Raw genomic sequence first — 6,983 nt, 5'->3', positions numbered from 1 at the left:
CTATCATGTTGTCGACCGAAGACATACATGGTTTCCGGACAATAACTTCAGTTGAATGGATCTCTATGAAATTTTACAAGGAATTGCAATTACAAATCATGAAGGTTGTGTTGATTTTGTGGGTTACTGTACCAACAATTTAGCGATAAGGGACCAAAAACAAACATTTTGTGGTTTCAAGACGAAAACTTGTGTGGATGTAAACCACAAGGTTCCATATCACAATGGGAAGGCTGGGATTGAGTTGGAGGCACTTGCCTCTAACGTTAAGAAATAAGGGGCCATAAAGGGGCCAAAAAAGCATTTTTCTTTCTTTTTTCTTGACAATATCATGTGTTAAAGTTTATGAAACTCTCTTAAATTGTACTTTTTTGAAAGAATAAATAAATAAAAAAAATGGTTGAGGGTACTTTTTTTCTTCATTTTTTGGGGGTTCATAATTTTTTCTACAAAATCTAGTAACTTAAAAATTTCGAATATTTTCATTTTTTTAGGGGGACACTTTTTACTTATAATCGCTAAACAAGGGTGTGTAAATTATACATAACAGATCAAACCAAAATAAAGAATAAAACACTGCAGATTGATTTGATCTGATGCATCAACTATTGTTTTAAATAAAGGCAACAGTAGTATACCGCTATTCAAAACTCATAAATCCATGGACAAAAAACAAAATCGGGGTAACAAACTAAAACCGAGGGAAACGCATTTAATATAAGAGGAGAACAACGACATAACACTAAAATGTAACACACATAGACAAAATCCCACTAGAAATGGAGAATAACAAATATAACATTTATATATAACATCAAAACCAAATACATGAATTTGGGATAGACAAGATAATACACCCAGTGGATTAATAAAGGCAAGATGAGAAAGTTATTAAATGAGATGAGAATGTTGAGTCTTCGTATACTATGCACTTAACTTAGTACGCGTTCACATTGATACTTGTATTCTTTCATAAGGTATAACTTACTCTCCTCTTCAGAGTCTAATTAAGACATAATAGTTTTAACATGGATAGGCATTATATTCGTAATTATTTTTGCCCGAGTGAGAGTGAGGGCTAAAATAACACGAATATTAAAACTAAAATAAAGTAGTCTGATTAGAATCGGTCAAATAAGGTAATTTCTATGTGTAGGATCTTCTGGTAACAATGTGTGCATCATTTTAGAGTTTGGGAGTTATTTAAGTTAATGAAATAAATTAAATGCATGCCAATTTGTTAAAATTCATTATTCTGCAGTAGTCAATATACGCATGTGCAAACACATTTTATTGGATTTAGAGAATGGGTTTATTCACAAAGCGAAAGAAGCACGTCATAATAGAATAGCCGATGAAATGTATATGATGCAAAAATTTAAAAACTATGTGTACTCTATACTATGATTACTGCTTTATATACGGATAACCAGCTAAAATTAGAATTAAAATTTAATAAGTTATCATGCGTGATGTCTTGCAACAACTAAGATTGTTTAAGAATTTGTAATTTTCTAAATTTTCGATGAGTTTTCGATACTATTTCTCTTTTCTAATCTCTTTGACCTTGAACTGTTCATTTCGCATAATAGGTTTGTTACCGGCGGCTATTTATAGTGTTAATATATTCCTTGTTTATACAAAACAAAAACGATACATCAATTTCGAAGTAGTGTCATGTTGAATCACATTGTTTTTCATTTCTCTGGAATTAGCTAGAGAGAATAAGATATCCAGACGAATCCACGTTTTGTTTTCGATCTATGCGTAGTTGGCCAGGTGATCGGGACCCTGAAGCAGACGTTTCAGATAGTGGCAAAATCTCGTGATGTTGGCCTGCATCAGACAAATGAGTTGTTATTTCGTTGTAAGTGTTTTGATCTCTGCGAACTGTCAGACATGTATAGGAAGCCTTTCTCAATTTTCTCCTTAGAATATGGGCACTGAAAATTGATATAAAAGATTTATAATTGAGCTGAAATATGGTGTCATCTATAGCATCTCACTAGTCAATAGCTGAAATGAAAGCTATTTGACGTTTGTTTAATTGCACCTGATTTGTTTCCTTGCATTTTTTAAACCGATAAAGATAATATATAGATATAAGAAGATGTGATATAAGTGCCAAGGAGACAACTCTCCATCCAAGTCACAGTTTATAAAACTTAACCATTATAGGTCAAGGTACGGTCTTCAACACGGATCCCTAGCTCACACCGAACAGCAAGCTATACAGGGCCCCGAAAAATAAATAGTATTAAACCATTCAAACGGGGAAACTAACGGTATAATCTATATAAAAACGAGAAACGAGAAACACTTATGAATCACATCAACAAACGACAACTACTGAAAATCAGACTCCTGATATATATATATTTATACATATCACTAAAATTTGATAGATCTTAGTGATACATAGTTATGTGTTGTATGATACTGCTTAGGAATTACTTCATACAAGATATAAATATGGTGAAAATTGTATTTCGGATTATACATATTATGTTATAATCGGATCAGATCTGTCATTTTTACTTCATTTTTTTTTATTTTAATAGAGCTAAATTGAAATTTGTTTATCAACCTAGGTTTCAATGCATTCGAATTGCAGAGGAGTTGAATGCTAACGCCAGTAATATTTACATATCTGAGACTGTGCCTAGTATAGACATATATTGAGCATTTTAGCACGAGGTTGTTAACAGGTAAGTTAGTCTTAACTACGTGAATGTCATGGATGTCGCTTGCATTAAAATTGAAACGTTTGTTTAGAATACGACCGGTGGATAAATATAAGTATTCAACAACAATTCTATTTAAAATAACATTTGATTTTAAAATATATATCATGGGTCTAAGAGATTATTAGTTATCTTGGTGTAATCAGGGGTGTACAGAATTTTACACCGTTGTTGTAAATTCATACACTCATTCGGCTGCGCCTCAGGGGTATGAATTTTCAACAACAGTGTAAAATTCCGTACACCCCTGAGTACACCAAGATAACGAATTTATTTCTTATGAACAATTCCTTTACTCATTTTAAAACCCGGATGTAAAATTTAAAAATGCGAATGAAAAATTTCCAGTGTAACTTTTTTTCAACGTCGATGTTGCTGCGCATTGTCAAATTCTTTTTTCTTTATTTTTGGGAAATTCAGAAAAAAAAATTGTTCTTTTGAATTTTCAGGGAACAAAGTTTTTCAAAAGTTTTTTTACAATTTTTTTTTATAAATTTTTGTCCTCAAATTTATTTATTTTTTAATTTTAATATATTTTTTTTTACATTTTTTTTCCTTTTTTCTTTTGGCAATTTTGGCATTTTTTTTTAAATATTTTGGCAAAATTTTATTAATCCCGGGATGAGCAAGGGTGGGGTGTTATTTACACCGGGGTAATTAACCAATCAGATTGCAGTATTTTTGCTGCATAAGAAATAAAAGAACTTATCGTACACTTTCCATGCACATTTTTCTTACAGGGTTTTACATGTTACTTTTATGCAACATTTTGTATTACTTTCTTTTGGTTTTAAACTGTTTCATCTTACTTGTAGATGACACGACTATTTTAATTATTATTATAAGTGTTTCGTACCCTATTTATGGTAAACAGTTTTGTTGCACTAGTATTTGATATTTCATAAGTTGCATCTGATGCATTGTATGATGTGTGCTGTTTGTTTTTGATTCATTAACAAATTTCCATTACAATATTTGTTTTTCTTTCTATTTAGTTTAAACAAAATAAAAAAACTGAAATACAATGTGGTTTTGGATTATGCACGAGGATCAAATCTACAAGAAGAATTTTCTTTGATCAGTTTAATTGAGGTATGTAGTTGGCATGTCAGTCACTGCTGGTAGTCCCTTGTTTATTTATGCATCTTTGACATTTTACCTAATTTCCTTTGTTACCGATTCTGACATCGGACTGGGTAAAAACAAATCATAAAACCAACTGGTTTTAGAGTTAATGTGTTTATGTCCAAAAAACCTATCTTTGAGCATATTTATCGTTCTACATTTTACATATAAATCATCATAGAGAGTTGATTATTTAAAAACACAAATAATGGTTAAGAATTACTACATATCCATCGATCTAATACCTAGTCATAAACAAAAACGTGTGAAGATGTCTTTGTATTGATATTGTTATCAAAATACCTCTCGGGACAGAAAAAATGAAAATATAAAAAATAAACAATGCAAAATCAAGCAAGAGCATCTCATTTTAGATTAAAAAAATTAGATTCATATTATGCATTTGAGGCTATGAAAAATGTCAGCGCTACCATATATCTAATTAGAAGTTGATATGCTAGCAAATGCTTTAAAATGTTAACGTCAATATGATAATTCTTATTGAAAAGTCATTCAAAAACTGAACTTAAAGTTTGTCGGATTTATAGTTTTTTTTCTCGTTTGAATCGACAATTTGAACTTTTCTGATAATATTTGTTTTATTGATTTGAAATGCTTTTGTTAAAAGCAAATTATTCGTCTCTAAATGTCAAGAATTCTTAAAAGATATTTATTTGCATGAATATGATGCAAACATCAACGAATACATTAACATCAACACTGGGCGTTTTTAATCCAATGACAAGTGGCATGGAAAGATATTGATAGAAAATTAGTTTGAATTTTATAATTAATTGTAATCTACTTTGTGTTGTGTATATATTTCTTTATGACAAGAAAGTAAATTAACTAGTTCGTTGACAATTACTTCAACAATTATTCATCTAAATAACCGTCATAACATTACAAAAATATTAACACGAGAGCCAATTAAATGTATGTGTCCTTTACATAAATTACGAAATACATAACTATTGTATTAAAAATGAAATATGCTGTAGTGAAAATGTCGGTTAGTATTAATAAATTATTATTTTAAACTTACACAACTGAGAGAAAAACAATGATTGTTCCAAGAAAAGCAGCTACTCCGATAATAAGTTTGATGCATACATCTATAATATAAATACAATGAGTAAACCTGATAACAATACAAACATAACGAAATGCATGTCTGGAAACATTTATTTTTAGCTTATAGTCTTTGAAAAGTTTTTGTACGCCGTGAAGTCAAAACCGAAAAGGCACAAAGACGCTGTTCCCATATAAGCAGCCATCGTGTTGATCATGATAAGTACAGATCAGATGGTATCTCAAACGACGAGAAATAGAAGGGATTGTGGTTATGACATTTGGAACATATTTGTGGTCGAGCTAATAATTGATAATACATAAAACATATAACATTTTAAATAATCTATGTTTATATAATATTAAATACAACTTCTAGACTAAAATTCCCATTTAACAGCTAACTTGCAATTGGTTTCTTAATTTTTACAAACACATTAATATGCCTCGTCGTATATTTTGTTTGAGAAATTCTTTTGGACGAGTTGAATATAAATAATGCCTACTACCAATACAAATAAATAAAACAAGCAAAACCTTGAATTATGAATGTGCTGCAAGATACCACAGGGATATTCAAACTCATAAGTCTAAAAATATAGTAACATCGAAATGGCTAGAAGAAAGAATCCAACAGATAAACAATAGCACACAAAACACAACATAGAAAACTAAAGACCAAGGAACACGAACCCAACCGAAATCCGGGGTGACTCAAGTGCTCCAGAAGTGTTGCTCGTGTAAGTAAAAACACGGTAATAAGTCTAATTAGCTGGGTTACATTCGATAAAATGTGGCGGGATTGAAGTTTCGACATTAGAACCACATTCGCTATCATCATCGATCAATGAAACGAATTTTTCTAAACGGTCAAGCATTGAAATTATTTCGAAAGGATTTTTAACGAAGGATTCTTTTTTAAATGCATTGCAATGCATTTATAATTTGTCAAAAATGAACAGTTGCGGATGAAGATTTCAGCCAGCATGACACGTCTCCATACAGAATATTGTCCCGCCATTATATTCGACATTTCATATTTTCTTCATGATGATCACCCGTAATCAGTTTTCATTCATAAACAATGCAACTCTGAATAAAGCACGTCACCACTTGCCTGTCGTTTGTCGGTCCTATAGCATTAACATTTTTTTTCAAATATGTTTAGAAACTTTCAAGCAATTTAAAACTGGCCCTACGTTACAACGCTACACATCTGGATGTCTTAGTATTTTTCAAACGACTGATTACGAGGTGTCTTTACTTCATGATCAGCATTTGATATGACCAAAGTATTTCGTTTTTCACATTAAATCGGACCCGACCTGGTGTATTTAAAGTATCAATTATTATACATTATTTACTTAAATAATTTCTAACCTGTAAACAGCATTACATCGTGTCTAAATGGGATGTCTGTCACATTGTCCATGGTATCTGCATATCGAAATGTAGCATGTTATAAATAAAGTATTGTTCATTATCAACAATCCACCTATACATATTATAGATAAACTCATCATAGATACATGAGATACCAGGATTAAATTTAGTATATACGCCAGACGCGCGTTTCGTCTACAAAGGACTCATTAGTGACGCTCGAATCCAAAAAAGTTAAAAAGGCCAAATAAAGTACAAAGTTGACGAGCATTGAGAACAAAAATTACTAAAAGTTTTACCTAATACAGCTAAGGTAATATATGCCTGAGGTAGAAAAGCCTTAGTATTTCAAAAAATTCAAAAATTTGTAAACAGTAAATTTATAAATATAACAATATCAATGAAAATTCATGTCAGCACAAAAAGTGATGACTACTAGGCTTGTGATACCCTCGGGGAAATAAATTTCCACCAGCAGTGGCATCGACCCAATGGTTGTAAATAAACTCATCATAGATACCAGGATTAAATTTAGTATATACGCTAGACGCGCGTTTCGTCTACAAAAGACTAATCAGTTACGCTCGAATCCCAAAAAGTTAAAAAGGCCAAATAAAATAGAAGAGGGACGAAAGATGTCAGAGGAACATTCAAACTCAT

General features: G+C 31.2%; 1 long non-coding RNA gene across 1 annotated transcript; it reads right to left on the bottom strand.

Moving 5' to 3' along the window:
* Positions 1–1,419: 1,419 nt before the first annotated feature.
* LOC139488332 (uncharacterized) lies at positions 1,420–6,380 on the bottom strand. The gene is made up of 3 exons (XR_011655990.1): positions 6,321–6,380; positions 4,915–4,984; positions 1,420–1,943 (listed from the first exon to the last, which is right to left on the bottom strand). It is a non-coding gene; the product is annotated as an uncharacterized lncRNA (long non-coding RNA).
* Between the last annotated feature and the right edge of the window lie 603 nt (positions 6,381–6,983).

The sequence above is a fragment of the Mytilus edulis genome, chromosome 9 (assembly GCF_963676685.1).
Source record: "Mytilus edulis chromosome 9, xbMytEdul2.2, whole genome shotgun sequence".
NCBI classification, from domain to species: Eukaryota; Metazoa; Mollusca; class Bivalvia; order Mytilida; family Mytilidae; genus Mytilus; species Mytilus edulis.
The sequence above is the reverse complement of the archived record's forward strand: the minus strand, read 5'-3'. Positions and strand labels throughout refer to the sequence as shown.